The sequence below is a fragment of the Dipodomys spectabilis genome, unplaced genomic scaffold, assembly GCF_019054845.1.
Source record: "Dipodomys spectabilis isolate Male_0828 unplaced genomic scaffold, ASM1905484v1 ptg000402l, whole genome shotgun sequence".
Classification (NCBI taxonomy): domain Eukaryota; kingdom Metazoa; phylum Chordata; class Mammalia; order Rodentia; family Heteromyidae; genus Dipodomys; species Dipodomys spectabilis.
In genome coordinates, this window is record NW_024871079.1 from 1,633,198 (window position 1) to 1,646,071 (window position 12,874).

Genomic DNA, 12,874 nt, shown 5'->3' on the forward strand with positions numbered 1-12,874 from the left:
GCAAGGGAAGAAGAATAAGAAAATGGCGACTCAAAGGACAAAGGGCAAACCAATGTAATAGCAATACTCACAAGACAACATGGTGGAAATTTACATTACAACTTGTGTGGGTTACTGGGGTGAATGAAAACTGTGAGAAAAGTGTGGGAGGGGTTAAAAAGTTGGACATGTTATGTATTCACTAACTTACAATTACTGCAACCCCTACTATATACCAACTTGACAATAAAACTTAATTTAAAAAATTAGCTACATAAAATATAATTTCAATGTATTGGTATAGTAAATACTAATCTATTACCCCTTTATTAGAGGGTTATTAACTTGAATGTTATCAAACTATACAATATTTTCTCAATATACTCACCATTATTTTGAAAAAAAAAACATTATTTTAGTATTGTCTCATACTAAAATAGAAAACAGTTCAATTCTATGGAAACTCCTAACTTTTAAAATTGAATAATTAAGAGAACAGAATATATGTGTTCTCCAAAATTCCTATGACTACTAAATACTCATTGTCAAATACTGATCATGCCATACCAGAGATATTTTAAAAAGTATCTGTTTGAATATTTAATACTGCAATACATGCAATTTCCAATAGATGTTACATATTTAAAATCAACAGAAAAAATAGCCACATTCCGATAGAAGATAAGACTATGACCTATCTATAATAATTAATTTCTGAAGAGTAAACATTTGTTCATCAGAGTAAGCTATTATTTCTATGACAATCAATCCCATGTTTTTATTTCGTAAAGTCATCCTAGCTCAACAGTTTCCAACTTGTAAGTTGCACCTTAAAAGTCCTTAAATTCACATCAAATCTAGCTTATCATTATTGTGAAAAAATTCTACACTTCTGCTGTGATGCCCTCCCAGTTGTTCAAAGAACAGTACAATAAACTTTGCTGCATCAATTTCCCCCAGTGGTATTCTTGAGATTAGAACACTTGCAAATATTATTTATTTTTATTTTATATTTATTTTATTTTATATTATTTTTATTTATCTTAAATTTTCAGGAGATCTGAATATCAGAATATTAAGATCTTAAGATTATGGTTCAAAGTCCACCCAGGCAGGAAGTTTCCTTATATTCTTATCTCCAATAAACTGCTAAGAAAAGCCAGACAAAAGTGGCACTAAGGTTCAAGTGTTAGAACAGGAGCCTTGAGCACAAACAGAATCTGGGACAGTGCCCGGGACCAGAGGTCAAGCCCTAGGACAAACAAAACAATAAAAACAAAATAAAAACAAACCTCAAATCTAACATTTTTCTCATTGTATATAGAGGGATGTAATTAAGGACATTTCTTCCTGTGTTATGTATATGTAGAAGAAAAAAGATGTCACACAAATAGTCTCTTATACCATGTTACATCAAAGTCTCAAAAATTGCTCTTTTTATAACTTTATAAATTAATAGCATCCATTTGATGGCTACTCTGTCTAGATTATTCACATTATCATGTTATACATGATCTGTTGGAATTATCTATTAATTAATTTCTAATTATACCTCAATTGAAAGAATATTCTAGGAAAATAGAATGCCAGAATCATTTGTGAATTTGTAAATTAAATCTTCTACTTGAAAAGAATTTTGTAGTATCCTATAGAATATGAAATTACAAACAAAATATTTTAAATCAAATTTCCAATTTAGCCAAGTCGACAAAGTCCTACATTAGATGAACTTTGCTATTTTTCCAGGCTTAAGTCTTTGTAATCCTTCAACATTTCTTTGTAATCCAACAGAATTACACTTACTTTTTCAAATTTTTGGTTGGGAAACATGAGCTATTTTGCATCTAGGAATGTTCTTTAATGAAGAGAGCATCTAATACACAAGTGAGGATTATATATGAGTTGGATTTCAATAGGAAACTTCCCAAAACATAGTGACAAAATTAGCCCAAACTTCCCACTGTGTATTCCTTTCTTGTTGCTTGGCTTTTTTTTTTAATTGAGAAAAATTATACTACCTGGTCCAGGGAAGGTATTGCTATGTAATTCCACTTCCACAAACGTGAGATAACAGGGAAATTACGCTATATCTAGCTGTCTTTGTTTTTTAGTCTCTCACGATTTTTTTTTTGCCAAAACTGGCCTGATATCAGTCTTCTAAATCTCTGCCTTTTAATTTGCAATGTATATTTCATCTCAAGCTTGGACCCAGAGTAGTTTTCAATGTAAACATTTAATATTGACTTCTGTTTTCTAGATATTATTAAATCCTATTGAGGTTAGTATGGATCTTTATGATGTTGTAAGAACACAGATAAATCCCTTGAATACTTTTTCCAATTCATTTAAATATTTCTTGTATACATCATAAATAGGACATTGATATTTCACAAGTACCTTATGCAGACTTCAGTTACTTTAATTTTTGTGCACATATTAAGTCCAATATAATTTTATCAACTCTATGTGAGTATACAATATTTACAGATACTTTTCTTTTCCAAAATAAGTCTGTCTCATGCTTCCCTTTTATAATTAAACATACTACTTCTCTTTGTCCCATCCCAAACCTGTTTCATCCTGGCAACTAACACATTTTTTTCTCCTACTTCTACATCACGCAATAAATAAGCTTTTAAGATTGCCCTCAAATCTATGGTAGATTATTCTCAGTTATTGTATGCCTTAATATTGTATTGTATTCACTCTAATTGCCTCTTGGTTCTGTTATTGGAGCATGTAGCACAATTCATTTCCCATTAATCTGAAGATAGCCCAAATTGATTTCCATTTCTTTGACTAGAGGAAATACTGCTGCTATAATCCTCTGTGTTTTTGGCCTTTGGATGAATGTTATATTTTATTTCTAGGAGACAAAGCCTGAAGAGCTCAATTCTTGTGCTATACTGTGGGTGGTTGCATATTTCATTCTAGGAACCCGTAAAAATGTTTTCAGAAGTGGCTTTCCCATTTGAAATTCCTGCCAGCATCCAATTTCTCTGTTTCTTGATAGCATTGAGTATGGTCAATATGGTATTATGTGAAGTAATTCTCCTTCATGTTTTATGATGTCATTTTTGTTTTAATGTTCATTTATTTGATGACTAATGATGCTTTTTTGTGCTTATTTTTCACAAGATGTATTTTGCTTGTTTCTAATTGATGTTCTTTTTAATATTGGGTTTTGAGAGTCTTGATTTGAGGCATTCTTCAGGTATAGGATTTGCAAATACTTTATCCTTGACTATGGGTACCCTTCATCATCATCATCATCATCATCATCATCATCATTATCATATAAATATTACTACTATTACTTTTGTACATCTATGTATGGCTGTGAGACTTGAACTCAGGGTCCCTGAGATTTGTTGCAATTTGTTAACAATTTACCATTTCAGTCATGCCTCACTTCTGGCTTTTTTGCTGATTAATCAGAGATAAGATTCTCAGGGACTTTATTTTGTGGGCTGTCTTCAAACAGCAATACTCAATTCAAAGCCTTGCAAGTAGCTAGGATGAGATACATGAGCCACCTGTTCCTCTATTCACTACATGTATGTAAGCTTTCACAGACTAAACTGTTTTACACTTTTATTGAGTTCAACTATATTGTTTTCCTTTCCTATAATTTTAAATCCAACTTTAAGAATGCTTCATCTCCAAAATTGTCAAAACATCTTCCTTTGCTTTACATTTACATCACTCTTTTTGTTTTATATGCCATGTTTTAATCCTGCTTGAAGTTAACATTTGAATAAATTGTTATGTTTAAGTCAATATTCACTTTTTAATTCTCCCAAATACTGCCTAACCTATCACTACTTATTAAAGAGAATGTCATTCCACAAATGTTTGGTTTTACATCTTATTAAATTTTCCTTGATAATATTTATGTGAATTTAATCTGGTGCCCTACAGACCCATTGAGCTGTATAATCTTTCCTCTACAAATATAACAATTTCACACTAACAGCTTTAATATTGGACAGAGAATATATTCCAGTTTATTTTTCTTTGTCAGTGACTCAAGGAGTGCTAGTTAGGTGTTTTCCGAAATTGTCATAAACATAAATAAAACTGTGAACCTCAGCACTGTTCGCCCATGCTTGTAATCCTAGCTGCATAGGAGGGTGAGAACTGAGGATTGGAGTTCAAAGCCAGCTGGAACGGGAATGTCCACAGGATTCTATGGTCCAATTAACCACCAGAAAACCAGAAGTCGCACAGTTGCTCAATGAGTAGAGCGTTCACTTTGAACTGAAGAGCCGAGGGACAATGCCCAGGACCAGATTTCAAGCCCCATGAATGACCAAAAAGAAAGGAGGCAGGGCACAATTTATATCTTTGCTCCATTGTATCCTCCAATCCACAAAAGTTATGTTTCCATTTATTTAGATTTTTGCTTTTATACTCAGCATTGTATAATTTTCAATGTTGGTGGGTAAACAGCACTTTCATACATGTTGACAATGTGTGAAGATAGCACAAAGAAATTCACAGAAAACTGTTGAAAAATAAAGGGCAATGGGAATGGAGAAAGCCAGAAACGGGTTAATCAGGACCTTCATCAATATGTGAGAGTGTAAAATATTTCAATAAGATTTCTTCATACAATTAATATACATCCAATGATGAATGAATAAATATCATCCAAAGGCTTTGGTATTCAAGTATGACATAAAGGATAAATACACATTCTGTAGTGAAATGAAAGAAAGATGAGAAAATACATACTTATAGTGATTGTGTAAATAAACTAAGAAATTCTGTCAACATTTTGAGGGCTCATGGCTCATTATACTAGAAGGCTGCTGGTATCTAAGATAATACTAAAAAGTTAGACTTGAGCCTATTTTTAAGACTGCTTAATACTATTGCTTTTTGAGTCAGTATTCTTTTTATTTTTGTTGTTTTTGGTGGTGGTGGTGGTCGTTGGCCTTGAACTCTGGGCCTGGGTGCTGTCCCTCAGCTATTCAGCTCAAGTCTAGAGCTCTACCACTTGAGCCATAGGGTCACTTCTAGTTTTGTGGTGGTTTATTGGAAATAAGAGTCTCATGGACTTTTCCTGCACAGGCTGGTTTCGAATCACGATCCTCAGATCTCAGCCTCCTGAGTAGCTAGGATTACAGGGATGAGCCACCAGCACCTGGATCCTCTGTACAACATCTTGACCATAAAATAAAATAAAGTAAAATTAATAAAGGACATGTTTGGCCAATAAAGTGAAATGATAACTTACAGACAAATGAAAATAATAATATACACACATATATATATACATGTATGTACATATCTGTATATTCTTATATATGTACACATATATAAGTATTTGTATATATACACATAAAAGTATGAATATATGCATTTGTACACATAGTGTGTATACATGTACATTTATTTAAATAGACTTGAATCAGAAATATATAAAAAGCATATTAATGATAATGAAAATCTTTAAACATCCTGAATACAATATCAAAAAATCCAAATACATATCTCTATAGTAATATAACAACAACCAAGGAACGAACATATGGAAATATCATAATATACCTAGACATTGCTTACATATAGTGATTAGTGGAAATAGAAACAATAAGATAGCCCTGCACAACCATTATGTAGAAATTGGAATCCTTATACATTGGTGCTTGGCACTTAAAATGATATAGTCAGTTTGTTAAAAATACTGGCAGGACTAAGAAAGTGGCTCAGTGGTAGAGTGCTTGCCTTGCACGCATGAGGCCCTGGGTTCGATTCCTCCTCACCACATAAGCAAAAAAAAAAAAAAGCCAGAAGTGTCGCTGTGGTAGCCTTGAGCTGAAGAGCAGAGGGCCAGCGCCCAGGCCCAGAGTTCAGGCCCCACTCCCTGACTCCCCAAACACACACACAAAAAATACTGGCAATCTTTAAGATATTACATATAGAGTTGCCTCTATGATCCAGCATTTTGAACCATAAATTTACACACAAAACATATTTCAATATATGTCCAAAGAGACACATGTACAAGAATATACATAGCAAAACCTTTTGCAATAACATATAATAAAATATTGAAATGTTCATTGAGGATATTATTCAATTATACACATGGATTCAAAACAATATACTCTATCCATGAGAAAAATTTACATGGACTTACTTTGGAAAGAGTGATATTACATGGGAGAATAGATAAAGTAGACTCTATTTTCTAATTATAAGAGGTTTTAAAAATTGGCACATCTGTGTAGGTAGAATATGAAATAATAGCTGCTCAGGGGGAAGTAGGTTGAAATGTTGACAGAGAGTGACTACTAATAAATATTGGAGTATTTTGAGAGGGTAGTAATAAAATGTTCTAGAACTGAAAGTGATGTTCTTACTCCAACTCTTTACATTCTAAGAATCATTATACTTTACTGAAGGAATACAGATTAGATTTGCATTAACTTGGGAACATTTTTAGACTAGTAATGGGTGAATCTGAGTGATAATTTAGAATTTAAAATCAGAATTCTGTAATGTAATTCTGTAACTTAATATGTTGATGAACAAGACTATCAAGAAATTATGGTCTATGTTATATCCAGAATGACTATACATGACATTGCAAGTTAGTGAATATTCTACAGAATTAGGTAAATTAAGGGATGAGATAGGATTGTGAAGGATGAGGAGTAATGATCATCAAGATGCATTGTATTGTCCATGGAATGTGGCTTAGTGGTAGACTGGTTGCCTTGCATGTGTGAAGCCCTGGGTTTGATTCCTCAATAGTTCATTAAAAAAAGCTGGAATTGGCACTATGACACAAGTCATAGAGTGCTAGTGTGAGGAAAAGAAGATCAAGGACATTGCCAAGGCCAAGCTCCAGGACTAGCCAAAAAAAAAAGAAAGAAAAGGTGCATTGTATTAAGCTGGGAAATAGCTGCTCACGCCTGTAATCCTAGATACTCAGGATTCTGAGGATTGAAGTTTGAAGAAAGCCCAGGCAAAAAAGTCTGTGAGATTATTATCTCCAATTAAATCTCAGAAAAATCTGAAAGTTCTGCTGTGCCTCAAGTGATAGAGTTCTAGCATTCATCCAAAGGCATCCCTGGGTAAGGGATAGTGCCCAGCCCAGAGTTCAAACTTCAGGAAAGAAAAAAGAAAAAAAGAACTTACTAAACACTATTCAGAAATTTGCTTTGTCAAACAGCAACTCCCACACAAGTACTTAAAGTTAATTAAAAATATGATAAAATACGAGTCATTTTGGGAGCCAGACATAGATACTATACATGGGACAAAGTAAATTTTATATCATGCTCTTTGAGTTGAAATTTTTTCTATAGTCTTCTTACATCATTTATTAATACTGCCAATTATAGTTCAATTTCTTTGAGGAACAGATTGTTTTCTATCGTCTTTTCATAGGAAACCATAGAGGTGATTTTTTTTTGCCTCTTATTGAAGTATATCTGATATTTTAAAGTAGATTTGTTCTAATATAATGTTAATTTAATACATGATTGTATTAGGGCGATGTTGGCCAGATTTTTTTCCAGTAAATCTTATCACTCATAATAAATGAGAGCATGCTGTGAGAGTCTCCTATTAATATGACAAAATACTTTATAAAATTAACTTAAAAGGGGAAAAGATTATTCTTGCCTTCTGATTTTATACATTTCAGTTTATGTTTCTTATCCTCATTGCTTTGGGTTGGTGGTGGCACAGTACCCCATGTCAGGAACATGTGATGGAGTATGTGTATTCATGGAAGCCAGGAAGTAAAGAAAAGGAGGAATAGGAGTGGGAGAGGGAGAAGGAAAAGGAGAAGGAGAAGGAGACAGAGACGAAAAAGAAGGAAGAGGAGGAAAAGACTTTGATCTTAACACCCTCTTTGATCATAAGTTCTCAGTGATCAAATCTCTTACAACTATGCCCACTTGAAAGGGTTCACCTCTTTATGGCAACATAGTTAAATATTTATTTGATTAATCAGAGAAGCTATTTGGCATGGAGGTGGTTTGGTTATAACATTGCTGGAGAGATATTTTGAGTGCAAATACATTTTGTTTAAAAGAAAAGGAAGCTTCAAGATGTGACCTTCAAAAATGACTATTTCATCTAACTCTTAATGATGAATTTTTCATAATTTTATGACATTTCCATTCAAGTTTTTGTCATCTATAATGAGGTTCTTTCTTTCTAGTTGAGGGAAAAATGAATACGATCATTTATTTCTTAATTATTCTATAGTGTAGGTATAATATGAATCTCCTACCATTCAAAAGTAAGGTATATTCAAGTCTATAGGAATAATTGCATCAGTCATGGAATATCTTGCTTTTTCTCATATGGAGATTGATTCAATTTCTAAAAATATCTTGACATAAAATACATGAAATTCAGTGTTTATCTGAAATGTCTTGGTAATCAAACCTCAGAAATACATGACCAGTTACTTAGATTATTTTGGGGGTGGGGTCCGGTTGTGTGACCTGAACTCTGGGCCTGGGCACTGTCCCTCAGCTCTTCATCTCAAGGCTAGCGCTCTACCACTTGAGCCACAGCACCACTTCCGGCTTTTTTCTTTTTGCTTATGTGGTGCTGTGGAATCGAACCCAGGGCCTCATGCATGCAAAGCAAGCAATCTACCACTGAGCCACCTTCCCAGCCCACTAAGATTTTTATATATTCAAAAAAATGTATGAATCTATATTTTAATGTCAAAAAATTTAGGTTTAATATAAGAAAAAAATCATGTTATCGCAGTAGATAATATTTAATTTAATGAAAAATTGCTTCATTCACCCATACAGAGCCTACTGCTTTTTCCTGAATAGAACCCTAGTAATATTCCTGTCTTCCACCACAAAGCCAAAAAAACTTTGTCCTATTTGAACATCTAATTTCAAGGCCACTGAGAGAGCAGATATGGTCACATTCTCTTTAAAATTAGGTGTTCAAAAGAGACAAAGTTATTTAGGTTTTGAAAGAACTGAAAAGGAAGGAAAATGCATGTGATTTTTGTTAGCTCCATGATTCTTGTAAACATAAAATGCATATATCCATGTATGTATGTATATACATGTATGTAAATATATGTACAAGTGGTTCATCTCTTTTCTGTGTAGCAAATGGTACAAATGTATTTACACAATCACTAATCAAAGTCATGAATATACAAAATGAGCAAAGAACTCATATTCAGGAATCTATGGATAGCCAATAACTCTGAAAATCTTTTACATCAGTTTGCATGTGGCAGTTACTGCAGTACAGGGACAGTAAGGCAAAAATGGGATAGCAGGCAGAAGAAATGAGAAATGAGAGATACAAATGGTACAATATTCTTTCTGATGGGTCAGTAGAATTTCCAGTGTGTGTGTGTGTGTGTGTGTGTGTGTGTGTGTGTGTGTGTGTGTGTGTGTGTGTGTGTATTAAATTTTCTTCATTCATTTCTCTCTTGAGGGGTATCTGGGCTGATTCAGTAAGCATGGTTGTGCTGAAAATTTTACTATATCCTGGCTTGCAAACTTTCAGATAAATGCCTAGGAGTAGAGTTGATGGATAATATGGAAGTGGGTGGTCAAAAGAGAGGTAAAGGGGGAAAAGAAGGTAGAATATACAGGAGGAAAGGGGGGAAGTTCAGAGAGGAATCCAGTAAATATCCTACAAATTTAAGAAGAGTGAAGGAAGAGATTCATTGAGGAGGGATGGATGAGACTGTGGAAAGGGTTGGCATTGATCAAGGTATATTGTATACATAAATTGCTTTATTTAATGATAACTCCTTTGCCCCTTAATAATTAAAAAACCATGTCCCTAAAATGTTATGCATTTGGAAGCAAAGCATGAGACTCTGCTCAGATCATCTCTAGGGTCTATAAATCTTTTTTCATTAGGATGAATTTTAGAACAACAGGAATGATGCCTATCATCTGAAGAAAATTTAATGATTTCCAGCTATTTAAAATAATCATTATTGGAGATATGGCTCAAGTGGCAGAATGCTACACAGTGAGCAAAGCTGTCAGATATTGAATTCATGTCTCCATCTCGAACAAAAGTAAAAGCATTCAGTAAAAGTCAGGCACATTCCTGGGAACCAGTAGCTCATGCTTTTAATCCTACTTTTAATCAGAAGGCAGAGATCTTGGGATCTCAGTTCAATGTCAGCTGACATAGGAACGTCTGTGACACTCTTATCTCCAATTCACTGCCAAAGAAAGCTGCAAGTGGACTTGTGGCTCAAGTGGTAGAATGCCAGCCTACAACAAAAAGCTCAGGGACAGAACCCAAGCATTGAGTTGAAGTCCTGGAATAGTGCATATACATACACAAAGGAAGTAAGTCACTCAAGTTCTCAACCTTCCATTTCCCTAATCCTAACTCCTATTCTGGTCAGAACCCTAAGAGTGACCTTGATGATAATAGTAACCCCATCTGAAATTAATGGAAATTACTCAAGTTTAGATTACTTCCTTTTAGATATGCATTGTCTTTGAAATGATTTGCAGTTTGCTCCAAATCCTACAGATTCTCTGACTTGTACACTGAAATCTATCTTGTTCCCTATTAGGAATCATTAATCTCAAATCCTCATATCATAAAAAATACCATAGTTTTCACAGATTTTAACTTTTACTGAACTCCTGTATCTCCAAAAACAAGTTGCAGGTTTACTTAAAATCTACTCTACTTCTAAACCATAACTACATACCTAAACCTTACTAGAAACCTAACTCTAAATTTAACCCTATTGAATTCTGAATAGTAAACTTAGGGAAACTGTTGTTTTTGTTAAATTTCGTACTTAGTTTACTTGAAAGTGTCAGCAGAAAACTCAGTTTTACCTTAAAGGTTACCGTTCCCTAACCCTAAGCCTAAACTGAATTAGAAAAGTAAACCTAAACCTAGAACTAATGGCCTTTGGTTTCTAAAAACCACACAAATGCATTAGTTTTATTCATCCAAATTCTATTCAACTCATCTTTCTTAACATAGTTTGTAGTTTCACTCATTATCTTGTCCTTATTGTAATCCTAACCTAACTGGAATATTGAGGTTAACCCTCACACTAATCATACCCTAATCTTAATATTATTAGCCGTTTCCTATTTCACATTCATTCTAATTCTAACTTGACTTCTCATTCAAAGATTTACATTCAGTTTGACCCTAAATTTTCCATTTCTCTTATGCTTACACTAACCTCAGCTGGAACTGAAATCTAACTTTCACCCTAATTATAATCCAATTCTAATGTTAAAGAAAAAGTCTAGTTTTTAATCATTCTCATGAATATTCCAGTTTTCGCTCTGGAAATGAGTTTCAGTTTGCCCTAATTCCCACAAATTATCTGACTCTACCTCTGAAGTTATCTTGTTCCCTAACATGAACCATTATATTATTTGTCCTCAAATTGTCTTACCAGGAAAAATACTGTAGTTTCCATTGATCCTACCTTTTCCTGAACCACTGTATCCTAAAACAGTTTGAGATTTACTTACTATCTAGTACATTACTTAAAGCTAACTCTCAACCTAAACCTGGCTGGAAAACTCTCATTAATCATTACAAGAATTGTCACTGAGGAATAAACATAATGATAAACCTCTAGTTACTATTCATTCTCACATATTTGCTTCTACTTGTTAGTGAGAACCTAATTTTATACTAAAAACTTCCTTATTCATAACAGAAATATAATCAGAAAATACTGACCCTAATCTTAATCCAAATTATATAACAATACTAACACAAACACAAGTACACTAGTTTTCACTCATCCTAACTTGTTTCAAATAAGCCTTCCAAACAGGTTTCAATTTTTTTCCAATATCTTAGTAATTTTCTAACCCTAAACTTAATCTTTCTTAACTGGAACATTGAGTATAACCATCAGCCTAATTGTAAGAAGATTCTAATATTAATAGCAATTCTCTAGTTCACATTCATTCTAATACTTACTAGACTTACATTAAAATTTAACTTCAATTTGACCCTTATTCTCGAAATAAATTGCAGGTTTTCTGTAAACTCTACAAATTTTCTCACTCTTAACACTGAATGTATCTTGTTCTATAACAGGAACCATTATACCCATTGATCTCAAATCCTGATATCATGAAATACATTGTACTTCCATTATCCCAACTTTTCCTGAATTCCTAGAACCTAAAAAAAGTTCAGCTTTACTTAACATTTGACACATTTCTTTTTTTTTCTTTTTGTCGGTCGTGGGACTTGAACTCTGGGCCTGGGCACAATCATCGAGTTCTATAGCTCAAGTTGTGCACTTAACCACTTGAGCAACAGTACCGTTACTGTGGTAACGGTGTGATCCTCAGAAATCAGCTTCCTGAGTAGCTAGGATAATAGGTGCCAGCCACCAGTTTAACCCATTTCTTTACTCTATCCTCAACCCCGGATAACCAAAAACCTAATCCTAATCACAGTTTGATTTAACACTAAATGGTTAATGTAAAGAAAAATGTCTAGATTCTATTCAATCGCACATTTTTTGGCTTCTACTTCTTAGTGGAAAACTAAAATTTACCTTAAAACTTATCCTTCCCTAACCCTAACCAGAAAAAAACTGTATCTCACACTTTAAACCAAATTATATCTGAATGTTTAAAGTAACACAGATTGGTTTTCATTCATTCTTGCCATTCATTTTTCTTAAAATGTGTGGCAGTTTTACACAATATCTTACATCTTTTTCTCATCCTAACCCCAGCTCTAACTGGAACACCTTGCCTAATCCTAAGCCTACATATAACCGAACCATCATGTTAATATAAACCTCTTTTTTTCACATTTATCATAACTCTTGCTCAGCGTGTAGGCCTAAATTTTACTTGCATTTTGAACCTAATTTCCTGTTAGGTTTTATTTTCATTATTTAACAAAA